The sequence below is a fragment of the Vicia villosa genome, unplaced genomic scaffold (genome assembly GCF_029867415.1).
Source record: "Vicia villosa cultivar HV-30 ecotype Madison, WI unplaced genomic scaffold, Vvil1.0 ctg.002727F_1_1, whole genome shotgun sequence".
Classification (NCBI taxonomy): Eukaryota; Viridiplantae; Streptophyta; class Magnoliopsida; order Fabales; family Fabaceae; genus Vicia; species Vicia villosa.
In genome coordinates this window covers 271,605-286,447 of record NW_026706013.1, presented here as the reverse complement: position 1 = coordinate 286,447, position 14,843 = coordinate 271,605, and the positions used below count along the sequence as shown (strand labels likewise).

Genomic DNA, 14,843 nt, shown 5'->3' with positions numbered 1-14,843 from the left:
GAGACGAAAGATTTTCTCAATCTTCTTCAGCCACACCTGTGCTCCATCCGGGTTATGAGTCCCCACGCACAAACAACAATCACGACGAATTCTCACGCCATCAACCACACAATAACATCAATGCATAACAGTAACAATCAGTTAGATGAAATGAAATGCAACTACCGACACTACATGCATGTGGTACCAACAACAGAGCATAAGCTCCCAATAGTTGCCACTAATTTTAGAGGCAATAACAAGGCATAAGCCTTCAACAATGCCATTACAGGCCAACAACAGGGCATGAGCCCTCAACGACATATGTATGCTATATGGACATCCAATCAACATACACCAACAATACAAGGCATCAACCTTCAACTCATTGCCATTAGGCTATCAACTTGTTCAACAACACGCGACTATAATTGCATTTTATTATAGTTAACATTCACAACAACCCACATAAATCTTATCACAACGTTATATGTCCAAATTAAAACATTTATGGTCTTCTTATGTTCACTCAAGTCCAACGAGTCAAGGGAATTCGGAATGGTACTCATCATACCCATGAATCGGAAGATAATCACAAAATGGGAAATTCTACACACTAGCCTGACCATACGCGTATAGCTAGACCATACGCGTACGACCCCTTGCCCATACGCGTACCACCAGATCCTAATTTCCACTAAAATTCCTCCCATACGCGTATCACAACTCCATACGCGTATGGCTTCCCTTTCATACGCGTACCATACGCGTACCAACAGAAAGGCTGCTATGCGTTGGGACAGGGCTGCGTACCATACACGTATAGCACCTGGGCTTGTCCCTCATATGCGTATGGCCCTAACCCATACGCGTATCATACGCAAACTGACAGAAAATCAGTTTTCCAGATCTGCTATCGCACCAGTTCGTTCCTCACTCGTTCCATCACTTCCTGTAACACCCCATAAACTTCTTTATTTAATTTAATTAATTTTTTTATTAAATATTAGAATTAATTGAATTATTTGAGAAATATGGATTAATAAGGCTAATGGGCCAGTGTCGCAAGTAGCAATTGGGGGGTGTGTCAGTTGCAAAGCCTTTTTTTCTAAAATAAGGTTATATTTTCATAAAATAGAGAAGAGGAGGATTTTGTGAAAAGAGAACCAAAAAGGAGAAGAGAAGATTGAACGTGAAATTGGGAGAAGAGCAAGTGCGAAGGGCAAGAGCATCCAAGAATTCGACATCGAGGTAAGGGGGGATTCTTCTCATTAACCTCTATTATGGGTTGTATGAATGATTCAATAGAGTTTGTATGTTAGGATTTTGAATTGGATTGTATGTCGGGTTTGGGGTTTTGGGTTTTATAGAACTTTGGTTCAATTTATGTTGTGAATGATGATTGGTGTTGAATAATGATGTTAAGCATGATTAGAAGTATGTGTAAATGTGCAAATTATGTTGTATGCGTGGTTTATTTTCTTAAATTCGTACTGGTATGATTTTGAGGGCATTTGGGATGTATAGAATGCTGTTTTCTGTAGGTTGGGGTTTCTGAAATCGCCGGTTCGCGCCGCGTGCACAGGGTTGGCGCCGCGAATAGGTGGGCAGAATGCCAGGATGTTGTGATACGCACAGGTCGCGCCGCGTACAGGTGTTGGCGCCGCGAAGGCGTAACTTTTTCTCGTTTCGCGTCGCGTACAGGTGTTTGCGCCGCGAATAGCTTGGCAGAGAGCCAAGGATTTTTGGAACGCTCAGTTGGCGCCGCGAACCAAGTTGGCGCCGCGTGCTGTTGATGTTTGGGACTTTTTTTAAAAGTTTAACGATGCATAACTTTTTAACGGTTAGTCCGTTTGATGTGCCGTTTCGAGCACAGTGAAGCTAATTAAGCGATTTATGCAATAAAATAGTGTTTGAGTTGTGACTCGATTTTATTTTAAAACACTTGATTTAATTGGTTGTGGTGGCTTATGCGTACAAATGCACTGGTGAATGTTTTGACTATTAACTCGTCTAGGTTGTGATTGATGATTAATATACATGTGTTGCTGATGTAAAATGTATATTTGAGATGGTTGGAAAAAAATAGCATAACTATTGTGTGGCTACTGTTATTGCATCGGTTGATGATTATGATTGTTCAGTTGTTTGGTATTGATGATTAACATGCGGTATGTGATGCATGCATTTCATAATCATGTTGTGGGCTGTATCCCTTATGGTGGTGGGACAGCGGTAGCTAATTCCCATTGTGTGGAATTGGTGAGAGAAGTAGCCGAATCCTTATGGTGGTGGATCGGTGAGATGGGTTATCCCATGTTTGGTACCACATGTATTTAGTTGCATTGCATTAGGTTGTTGTGTATAATTGTAACATGAATGGAAGTAGTCCAATGTTATAATTTGTGTGTATTGGGTATGGATGATTGTATCTGATGAATGTTGCTATACTATCTGAATATAATTGAATTTGGGTGAATAATGTATGAATGAAGTTGTATTGTTTATATTCCTATAACATTTGTTAATGCGAATGAAACTCACCCTTACTGTTGTTATTTTTTTCAGATTGAGGAGTAGCTTGTGTACTTGGTGAGGATTAGCTCGTCAAGTAATTCGTTAGAGTCAGTTGGGTCTGTGTCATGCTCTGGTCGTGTAACACTGGGAACGTTATTTTAGGATTGGTTGATAAATCCTTGTTTTGTTTATGGTTTGTGGTTGGATCATGAGTCTCCGACTCTGGATGTTTAATTATTCAGTCGTTAAGAATATTCCGCTGTGTTAACATGATATCTGAATAATTTTTGGTTTATCGTTCCTTTATGGCATGACATGAATCTTTGTTTATTTTATTAGAGTTGTAATACCCTTTGTCATGTTTACTCTGATTTTTGTTAAATTTTCTGCGGGGTCTAGAAGGGTGTTACACTTCCAGTATGCGATTTCAGGTCCAAAACAACATAATTTCACCTATTAACTCACACCTTTCATCTAGATTCATTAACCTATTATTTTACATCAATTTTACATGATAACAACTCAATTCCTACTCATTAAATTGGACAGTTATACATTCAGATTCAGTTCCTCTTATGAACATAACAACAACTCAACCAACATCCAAATCCACACTATAATTCATCAATTCAAAACAGAATCTCGTCCAGAAATCATACAATATCATTATTCAAGAGAACCACATACAAATCAAATCAATTCACACATCAAGAATAAACCAAATTGGTCAATTATGAACCTAAAGAGGGGAAGGAACCCTCACTACCCTCTCATGTTGTAATCACCATTTAAAGAACCCATTCTCCCCCCTTACCTTAGGTTTGAGCTTTGATCCTTCAACAATGGTGGAAGTCTTCCTTCTCTCTGTTTCTACGTTCTTCACAATTTTGCCTAAAAGAAACCTATTCCTTCTAATTTTTTTCTTTATTTTATTAATCTCTTACTGATCCTTAATTGTGCTAATGGGCTTACTACACACCCTCCCAATTACTAATCACCTACTTGGCCCAAATAATTGATTAACCATTTTACCACATTATAGTTAATTACTAAACTAATATAATAATAATTAAAATAAAAGTTTAAGCACCAAATACACCAAATAACTGCGTAATGAAATACATGTCAAAAATCGGGGCGTTACAACTGACACAACGACTCGATGGAATGCATGCGGTACCATTCGTCATTTCAATTCCAATTATGTTTTGGAATGTAGATCATTGCTTAAACCCCATCGGGCATACCTCACACATCATCTACGACCATCAATGCAATAGCTAAACACTCTGCTATTTGAACATTAGGTCTATTTTGGTCTTTCTTACATTTGAAAGCCACACGTTTTTGATCCACAAAAAGGACTCTAAACAAAGTTTCATTACCATCGATGCAATAGCTAAACATTCTCCTATCTGAACACCGGGTCGATTCAATGCATATGTCATGGCAACTCATGATGTCACATATACATGCATAATTCATCAATCACGAATTATTCATTTCATTCACAAATGCATAACAAATAATTCATGCATTTCCACAATTCAACAATACGAATTGTTTACATTTCATCAACCTACATGTTAAATCAAAACATGCATACAATAATTGTTCTCTAGGATTCATGCCAAAAGGCTACCTACAGCATTTATCAAAGCATACGTTGACATTCATAATCAAACAATATATATTTCAGCTAAAATGCTATAAACAAAATCAAATGGTCCAACATAATTGCAACAACATATAAACGACATAAAAGCATCACATTTATATAGCAATCGACCAAACAACCAAAAGACACACCGATCACACGTTTCTAAACGGTAAAACCAAAGAAAAATCGACCCATTCTCAAAACCACGATTAAATAAAATCCTCAAATAGCCTCCAAACATATACCACTAGAAAGTACATTTCATTAGCTTTCCAACGCTTCAAACGGGGACCAAATCGGAGTTACGGTTCAAAAGTTACGACCAAAACAGTTTTCAGCATTTTTCGTTCAGTATGAGTCGATGCAAAACTTTATGTATCGATGCATAACTCAACTTGGATCGATGCAAATCTTTATGAATCGATGCAAAAGTCATATTGGATTGATGCAAAGCCTTTTGGATTGATGCATAAACCATCTTGGATCGATGCATTGCATTTTGGATCGATGCAGAACACGTTCTAGGTTCTGTTTTGTCAATTTAACACATTTTGGATCAATGCATAACATCTTGCATCGATGCATAATGTCGGAAAATGCCTAAAAACCAGATTTTTCACGTTCTAAACCCAGTTCAAACCCAATTTCACTCCCCCAAACATATTTTATCGATAACCAAGTATTCCATAACATCGCCCAACTATACTACGGGATTTACGCAACCTTTCAACCGCAAAAACATCAATTTCATTGAAATCATAAGTTTGTATCAAATTAAACCAAACTTTTCAACCAAAACAACACACAACAGCTACATATACATATAAAAGTATAAGATAATCGAGATTCTCCCCCTTACCCGAGTGTAGCAACGGTCAGAATCGATTTCCGATGAAAACCTAGGATTTTCTCTCCTTTTTCCCTTTGACTTCTCTTTTATTTCTCTAGCTCTTCTTTTCTCTTGTTTTTCTTTTCTCTCCTAATTCTCTCTCTGTCTTATAACATATATCACTTATGATATACTTATCATAATGCCCAAAATGCCCTTGCTAACAAAATATCGCCCAAACGTCCCAAAACGCAATAAAACACATATAGCGATAAAATACATAGGGAAAATATTATTTATCCATAAAATAATATTAAAACACAAATAATTGATTAAATAAAACATGTAAAAATCGGGGCGTTACAATTTCAACCTACGAAATAACAACAAAAAATAAACACAACAAATTAGAACAACCCAATTGAAAAGTAAATCATTAAACAAACAATTATTATCAAATTAAAAAAAAACTGAACAAATAAAATGTTAAACAATCAATTCACACCATATATGAAAAACAACCCCGCCGATAAATTAGACATTAAAGAAGTAATTTTTATCAAACTAAAACAACCCAATTGAGAGAAACTATCAATAAACAAACAATTATCATCAAAGTAAAACAACCAACTGAAGAAAATACATCGAGGGAATTCTTAGGGGTCGTTGAGGTGTTTGAGGTCGAGGAGGAATTAGATTGGTTTCAGAGTGGGGGCTTGGGTGGGGGTTGTGGCCGGAGTTGGAAGTTGTCTTGTGATGATGATAATGGAATTTGTTCATGGGTTTAGAGGAGGAAGAAATGTAAGAGGTGAAGAAATGAGGAAGAAATGGAAGAGGGGGTTGAATCTGTATGATGGTATAGTAGTTCCAGAATAATACTATACTCCGTATTTGGGATAGTAAATCAGGTCATGTGACATGAAGGATAATTTAGTAATTTTACTGAAGTGTACAATTATCAAAGCACAGGGTACAACCATTTGATGCAAGACCATGATCATGTGCCATCTCTCTTTACATACTACTACTAGTTGACAATGCCCGGGAGATCCCGGGCCTATGTCAAGTATTTAAATCAGGGATTGACATTTTTTCATTATACCAAACAATATGAACATCGCTTTCACAGGAGATCATATCCTCGTCATGTTTTCACCAGAGACCATATTTCGAATTGTTCCACCTGAGAGGCTGAGACGATAATTTCGCCTCGTTCACATTTGAGACGTAATTTTGCCCTGTTTTCAATTGAGACTATATTTTTGCATTGTTTTCAATCCAGAACATATTTTAGAATTGTTTCACCTAAGACCATATTTCCGCCTCGTTCTACTCGAGACATAATTTCGCCTCGTTGTCAATTGAGACCATGTTTTCGACTTGTACGGGCGAAAATATGGTCACGGGTCGAAAATATGGTCTCGGGTGAAAACAAGTCGAAAATATAGTCTCGGGTAAAACGGGACAAAAATATGGTCTCGAGTAAAAACGGGTCAAAATTATGGTCTTGAGTTAAAATGTGTAAAAAATATGTTCTCGAGTGAAAGCGGGTAAAAAATATCGTATCCAGTTAAAACGGGTCGAAAATATGATTTCGAGTAACAACATGTCGAAAATATGGTCTCGAGTGAAAATGGGGTGAAATCATGGTCTTGGGTGAAAACAAGTCGAAAATATGGTTTTGGGAGAAAACAAAAGGAAAATATGCTCTCGAGTGAAAGCTGATCGAAAATATGGTCTCGAGGAGCTAATTATGGCCCCAAGTGAAAACGGGCCGAAAATATGGACTCGGGTGAAAACAGGTTGAAGATATGGTCTCTGGCGAAAACGAATCGAAAATATGGTCTCGAGTGAAAAATGGGCTGAAATGATGGTGTTGGGTGAAAAACAATCGAAAATATGGTCTCGGACGAAAACCAAAAGAAAATATGCTCTCGCGTGAAAACGAGTCGAAAATATGGTCTGGATTGAAAACGGATCGAAAATATGGTCTCGGACGAAAACCAAAAGAAAATATGCTCTCGCGTGAAAACGAGTTGAAAATATGGTCTGGATTGAAAACGGATCGAAAATATGGCCTCGAGGGAAAATGGAACGAAATTATGGTCTCGAGTGAAAAAGGTTCGAAATTATGGTATCAAATGAAAACGGGTCGAAAATATGGTTTCGGGTGAAAACGCGTCGAAAATATGGTTTCGGGGGAGAACGGGGCGAAAATATGGCCCCGGGTGAAAACGGGGTGAAAATATTGTCTCGGGCGAAAACAGACGAAAATATGGCCTCGGGTGAAAACGGGATGAAAACATGGTCCCGAGTGAAAACGGGGCGAAACTATGGCATCGTGTAGAAACGGGTCGAAAATATGGTCTCGGGTGCAAGCGGGTCGAAAATATATTCTGGAATGAAAACGAGTGGAAAATATGTTCTCGAATGAAAACGGGTCGAAAATATGGTTTTCGAATGAAAACCAGTCGAGGGAGGTCTCATTTTAGTGCAAATTAGTACTACCTCCTTCCCAATTTGTTAGTCAACTTTGAATAATGATTAGCATTTTCGAAATTTGAAGTCATAATTAACATAGTTAAATTGTATAATATATAATAAAAAATAATATTGACATATAGTATTTTAAGTATACTTTAGTATCAACTTATCAATTTTGATTCAAAGTTATGTTATGTGTGTTAATTATGACTCCAAAATTCAAAAATATTAATCATTATTCAAAGTTGACTAACAAATTGGGAAGAAGGGAGTAATTTTTTAACGTGTATAAACTTTTTGATTTTGATTTGTTAGTATAAACAACGGCGATAAAGACCAAGAAAATTAGGTTTACATATTTTTCTATCTATACAGACGTGATAAAATGTAGATGCAAAAAGGAAAATGTACTGTTGCAATAATGACTTTGGAAAGAAACATATATCTCATTATTTTATTATAAAATTATTAATTTACCCTCACATTATATTTGAAGAAAATTAGCAATGTCGTATTTTAGGGGGAAATTAGAAATTTTATCATATCAAATAAGAACAATTTGTTAACATATATTATTGGGCATTTGTATTGATGAAGAGCAATTGTTAATTTATTCTTAGTTACCAAACACACCATAATTTTAAGTGTCCAAATATCACTTATCAAACAGGTCATAAAGTGAAAACTATGAACTGTTTGGTAGCATCCTATATAGCACATAGTCATTAGTTGATGATATATTTGATAAAAAAATTTCAACCCAAACAAGTCATAGTAATTAGCATCAAATCTTTATATATAAAGATTGACATAGATATAGATAATTTGTTTTTTTTAAGAAGCAAAACAAAATAAACAGAGCTGCTAAATAGTACGACTACTTTTTGCAAGAATTTTCACGAACACGTGTTCAATGACTTATTCCACGCGCCACTATTTTACATTTTAGAAAACAAATTAAATTTAATATATAATATAATTCTAACAGAATTAAAACCCACGTATACCACTCCCGCCACACCACTTACGGTTTGCTTTTTTTCCAATTTCCAGTAAACTAACATTTTTTATTCCTTCCTTCTTTTGTGAAAAATTACATTTATAATTTCTCATATTCATCCTTTATCCCTTTGTATTGATGAAAAACTTCATCTTTAGCTTCTCCTAATCACCTCTACTTTAGCTTCAATTTCAATTACTAGTAAGTATTTTATCATTACCACTAGTTTCTATTTACTGTACTTATTTACCTGAAAGTTTTGTATGAATTTAATGATGTTCTATTTACTCAGGTGTCTTAATCAATTAACATAGTTTTTTATTTATTTTGAATTTATTGCATTAGTGCAAGAAATATTTGAAATTTATGATGAAGTGGAAAAAAATGAAGAAACTCAAAAAGATACTGATTGTTTAGAAGTAAATGACACATATGAAAAAGATATCCCTAGTGTTGGTATGGTATTTGCTTCTGAAGATGAAGTTACTGAGTATTATAAGAACTATGCTCGACATATAGGTTTTGGAATTGCTAAAATAAGTTCAAAAAACGGAGATGATGGAAAAACAATATTTTACTTTAGCATGTAGTCGAGCAAGAAAGTATGTGAGTCAATCAAAAAATCCATTGAAGCCCAATCCTATTACAAAAACATAGTGTAAAGCGAGATTGAATGCTTGTATGCATTTAAACGGGACAGTTATAGTTTCAAGTGTTGTTATTGAGCATAATCATGAACTAAGTCCAAGCAAAGCACGATATTTTAGATCCAACAAAAATTTGGGGTCTCAGATGAGAAGAAGGTTAGAACTCAATGATCAAGCTGGAATTAATGTAAGCAGAAACTTTCGATCTTTAGTTGTTGAAGCGAATGGGTATGAGGATCTTGCATTTGGAGAAAAAGACTGTAGAAACTATATAGACAAAGTAAGACGACTACGACTTGCGACAGGTGATGCAGAAGCAATACAAAAATATTTTGTCAAAAAGCAAAAGCAAAATAATCAATTTTATTATGTAATGGATGTGAATGATGAAAGTCGGTTACGTAATGTATTTTGGGCTGATGCAAGATGTAGGACTGTATTTGAGTATTTTGGCGAAGTCATAATTTTTGATACCAATTACTTAACAAATAAATATGACATGCCTTTTGCTCCTTTTGTTGGAGTAAATCATAATGGTCAATCTATGTTGTTGGATTGTGCTCTATTGTCTAATGAGGATACTAAAACTTTTACTTGGTTGTTCTCAACATGGTTAGAGTGTATGCACGGTTATGCTCCAAATGCCATAATTACTGATCAAGATAGAGCAATGAAGAATGCAATTGAGACTGTCTTTCCGAAGGCTTGACACAGATGGTGCTTATGGCATTTAATAAAAAAAAATTTAGAAAAGTTTGGTAGATATTACAATTATGAGTCAATTAAAACACTTTTGCATGATATTGTATATGATTCTATAAGCAAAAGTGATTTTATGATGAGGTGGAAACATATGGCTGTGTATTATGAACTACACGATGATGAATGGCTGAAAGCGTTATTTGATGAGCGGCATCGGTGGGTTCCTATATATGTTAGGCACACATTTTGGGCTGGAATGTCAACTACACAACAAAGTGAAAGTATGAACTCATTTTTTGATGGATATGTAAACTCGAAGACAACATTGAAGTAATTTGTTGAACAATACGATAATGCATTGAAAGATAAAATTAAAAAGGAGAGCATGGCTGATTTCAGGTCATTTAATACAATTATTGCTTGTGTAAGTCACTTTGGCTTTGAGGTCCAATTCCAAAAAGCATTTATCAATGCAAAGTTCAAAGAATTCCAATTCGAAATTCCTTCGATGATGTATTGCCATGCATGTTTTGATAAATTTGAGGGATTAGATTCCATATTTTGCGTTACAGAGAGTAAGAAAGTGCACGACAAGATGAAAGACATTGGGTTCATGGTATTCTTCAATGAAAAAGACTTCTTGTTTAAATGCACATGTTGCTTGTTTGAATTTAAAGGTATTGTATGCAAGCACATCCTTTGTGTGCTTAAGCTCAGAGGAAAAACAGATTCAATCCCTAACAATTATATTTTGGCACGATGGAGGAAGGATGTAAATCACAGACATACACTTATTAAATGTGGTTTAGATAATATGTCTAAAAAATCTGAATTGCAACGTGTTGATAAAGCTTGTGATAAATAGTGAAGATGATTTATTGAAAGTGATGAATGTTAGAACAAGATTTGTTCTGATCAATATTCTTAGTTTTGATGATAACAAGGATATGAATTTTGTGTGAGATAATGTGGTACTCTAATACATTGCAATTTCCCTTTTAGGAAATATATAAAGAGTATGCACAAATCAGCGCTCAGAAGCTTTGTCTAAGAAGGTTCAGCATGCAACATCAGAACATGGTCTGGCAAGACATCAGAAGATGGTCAAGGCAGAATCAGAACATGGGTCTATGGAAGCATCAGAAGAACTTGAGATCAGAAGCAGAAGCACTGAAGTTCTCATGGTATCACGCTCAGAAGCACTTCAAGGTCAGAACACAAGAAGATGCTTTGCACCAAGCTGTTTGACTCTGATGATATTCAAATATTATATTCACAAACATCAGATCAGAAGAAAGTACAGGTGGCAGGCTACGCTGACTGACAAAAGGAACGTTGGAAGCTATTAAAGGCAACGTCAGTAGACACAGCGTGAACAAGGCTCGAGGTAGTTGACAAAAGCGTGAAACATTAAATGCAAAGGTGTACGGAATACACAAAGCATTAAATGCGCTCAACGGTCATCTTCTCAAACGCCTATAAATATGAAGTTCTAATGAGAAGCAAGGTTAACAACTCTGAACCAAATTCTGTGAATATTAACTTGCTGAAACGCTGCTCAAATCAAAAGCTCAGAAACTTCATCTTCATCAAAGCTCACTACATTGCTGTTGTAATATATTAGTGAGATTAAGCTTAAACGTTAAGAGAAATATCACTGTTGTGATTATAGCTTTTAAGAAGCATTGTAAAACTCTTATTTGATTACATTAAGTTGTAAGGAACTAGAGTGATCAAGTGTTGATCAGGATACTCTAGGAAGTCTTAGCTTGTGTCTAAGCAGTTGTAATTAGAGTGATCACGTGGTGGTCAGGATACTCTAAGAAAGTCTTAGCTTGTGTCTAAGCATTTGTTCCTGGAGTGATCAGGTTGTGATCAGGATACTCTAGAAGACTTAGTCGCGAACTAAGTGGAAAACCATTGTAATCTGTTGCGATTAGTGGATTAAATCCTCAGGTGAGGTAAATCACTCCGTGGGGGTGGACTGGAGTAGTTTAGTTAACAATGAACCAGGATAAAAATAATTGTGCAATTTATTTTTATCGTTCAAGTTTTTAAGACTACACTTATTCAAACCCCCCCTTTCTAAGTGTTTTTCTATCCTTCAATGAATTGGATTAAAGAATTGAAAATTGAGTTAGCGTGTAAAGAGTCATCTCCTAGAACTGTAGAAGAAGATACTCCAACTCTAAACCAGACTATTATTCTTGATCCAACAGTGACTCGAAGTAAAGGGTGTCCTCCTTTAAAAAGAAAAACTTCTAAAGTTGATCAAATTGTGAAGAAGAAGCTTGCACCAAAAAAAACTAAAAAATGCAGCCAAAAAAATAAAGATCAAGAAGAGGTGAGCATGAAATTTATAATATAGAAACACTGAGTATACAAGGAAATACTGAGTATACAAAATGGATGAATAGTTACAGTACTATGACTAATTTAGCTCCTATTTGTCTAAATCAAAAATATCTTGATGAAATAAATCAGGTATCAAAATTTAATTTACTACTCTTTACTCTTACTTAAACATTTATGATATAGAAACAACTCATTTAATATAAATCTGTTTTAGGTTTCATACCATTCTCAAAAAAATGGACCATATTTTGAACATTCACAAGTATTAATTGTTTATTTTGTTTCAATATATTAAATTTATAATATAAAATCCTTCAATCAAAATCTTTGTAATTTTTTGTAGGTACAACATCAAATGAATGAAGAACCATCTTTGTAGTTGGAAGTGAATAATTACTTTTTAAGTTTTTGTACTTTTTATGATATACTGTGTTTTCTTTCTTCTCTTGGTTGAGGTTTTGTTCTGTTATGTCATTTTCCATCTACTGTGTTTTTCTAGTGTGAGAGGTTTAAGTTTTGTTGCATTCAAAACATGGTATAATTTTTTACATCAATACAATTACAAGTCAAAAGAGCACCCATCTACATTCCATATCTTTTAATAAACAATACAAATTTATATGATAAAGAAGAAAAAAATCAGTACTCTCCAACTATAATGTAATCCCATTTTTACATCAGTTTGAACTTCAAATGAGAGTCCTAAACTCCATTGTAATTTCAGTGACATTAGACATGTTTGGAACCAATGCAAGCAGCAAGTTCAATAGCCTTATTATGATGAGAAAGTATACTTCTTGGTGTCAATTTCATTTCTTTTAAGTGCAGCCATATGAATTACTTGTTTCAATGTAATATAACTCCTTTATGTATTAGAGAACCATTGAGCCAAAAAAGAGTCTATGAAACTAAATCCAAAATTTAATAGTTATCTCACACCTAGGGCTCTGCAAAAAAATAGGTTTATAAGAACCATTTAATAAAAACCGGAAACCAATTTTGAATAATCCAAATTGCTTTTAAAAAACCGAACCATTACCACTTTTCATATTAAAGCAGTATATGGATATCTAGTTTTCAAAACCGGTACAACCCAAAAAGTCCATATTTTACAAACTCAATTTAAGTGTCTAGGCCTTGTTTCATTATCATTAGTTTTTTTTTTATTTGTATATTTCAAACCTTACAGTACCACCACCACCGTATAAACTTACAAATTTATTTTATCAAATTTAAATTTAATTCTATGAAAAGAGAAATATATAAATAAAAAAATAAAAACTATACGTATTTTACTATTTCCTTATGTTTAATACAAGAATACTAAGTAAATTTAAATTTATAATAATTTTTACATAAATATTAATGTTTAATTTATCATTGAAAAATAATCTAATACTTTCTTTTAAAAAATATATAATATTAAAATATTATTACTTCAACAATTTGTTTTATAAAAAAACTATTACTCCAAGTGGGAGTTACTCCAACCTATCTCTGGACAGTTTTAAAAGAGATTTTTAAGTGATAGAAAAAGCAGAGATTTTAAATGATAAAAAAAAGAATAGAGATATATATATATATATATATATATATATATATATATATATATATATATATATATATATATATATATATATATATATATATTATTCTGGACCGGCCCAATCTAGTCAATTGGGCCATTCCCGCCTTCGGCCCAATACGCGTCGGATCACATATATGGCAGTTTTCGCCCGACCAGACCGGGCAAACTTGCCAAGCACTCGACCACGAGGACCCCTCGTGCTCGGCAAACAACCAATCCACGCGTCTCCTAAATATCCGCCCTAGAAGGAGGAGTCCAACCCGCTCAAAAACACCGTATAAATAGCCCTCTAGATACTGAGGGCAAGGTAATCTTTTCTTACCTAAAAACCCTATTACTTTGTTGTACCTTGTGGAATACATACTTTGGCATCGGAGTGCCTTGCAGGTACAACCCTTTTTTCCCATATTCATCATCCCGAACTTCAAGCCTTCATTGTTGCTGGCCATCTGATCTGCTCGGTAAGATCAGTGGCGCCGTCTGTGGGAAATCTAGCTCCCCCGTTCCTTTTTCTTGGACCTTCTTGATCCATTCTTTCCTCCTGCAAGAACCCAGGAACCAAAGCTTTAATCAAATCATTACTCATGGCCGGTAATAACGAAGATCCCTCATCATTAGACGCTGCAATTCTCAAGAAAAATGACATCTCCATCGTTCCTCCTTCCAGAAACACCGTTCCTCGAGACGGTGGCACAGCGTCCCCTTCCCCTAAAGATCTCCAAGATGATCAATCTCATCGTTTCGAAGATACAAGCGGGAAGGACAACCACGAAGAAAGTCTGGGCAACCCCTTCCTCTCCAAAGGACAGCCTCCTCAAGACCAGACCATAAACGTTGTTCTAGCCGCTCTTGCCCAGACTTATGCGCTCTTACAACAGCAAAGTGACCGAATCGGAGCCCTCGAGCAGAAGCGCCGCTCAAAAACTCCCCCTGATCACAAAGCTCGTTCTCGACGCGAGGTGGTCACCAAGAAACGCCAGCGTTCCCCTTCTCCCAGGGAGAAGGAGAACCCCTCTTCCAAGAAAGGGTCGAAGGACCAGCGTTCCCGACACCGTTCACAGTCCCCTCGTCCAAAAAGGAAA

At 35.3% G+C, this 14,843-nt stretch overlaps 1 pseudogene; it reads left to right on the top strand.

Moving 5' to 3' along the window:
- Nucleotides 1-6,660: 6,660 nt before the first annotated feature.
- Nucleotides 6,661-10,683, top strand: LOC131639658 (protein FAR-RED IMPAIRED RESPONSE 1-like; annotated as a pseudogene).
- Nucleotides 10,684-14,843: the final 4,160 nt, after the last annotated feature.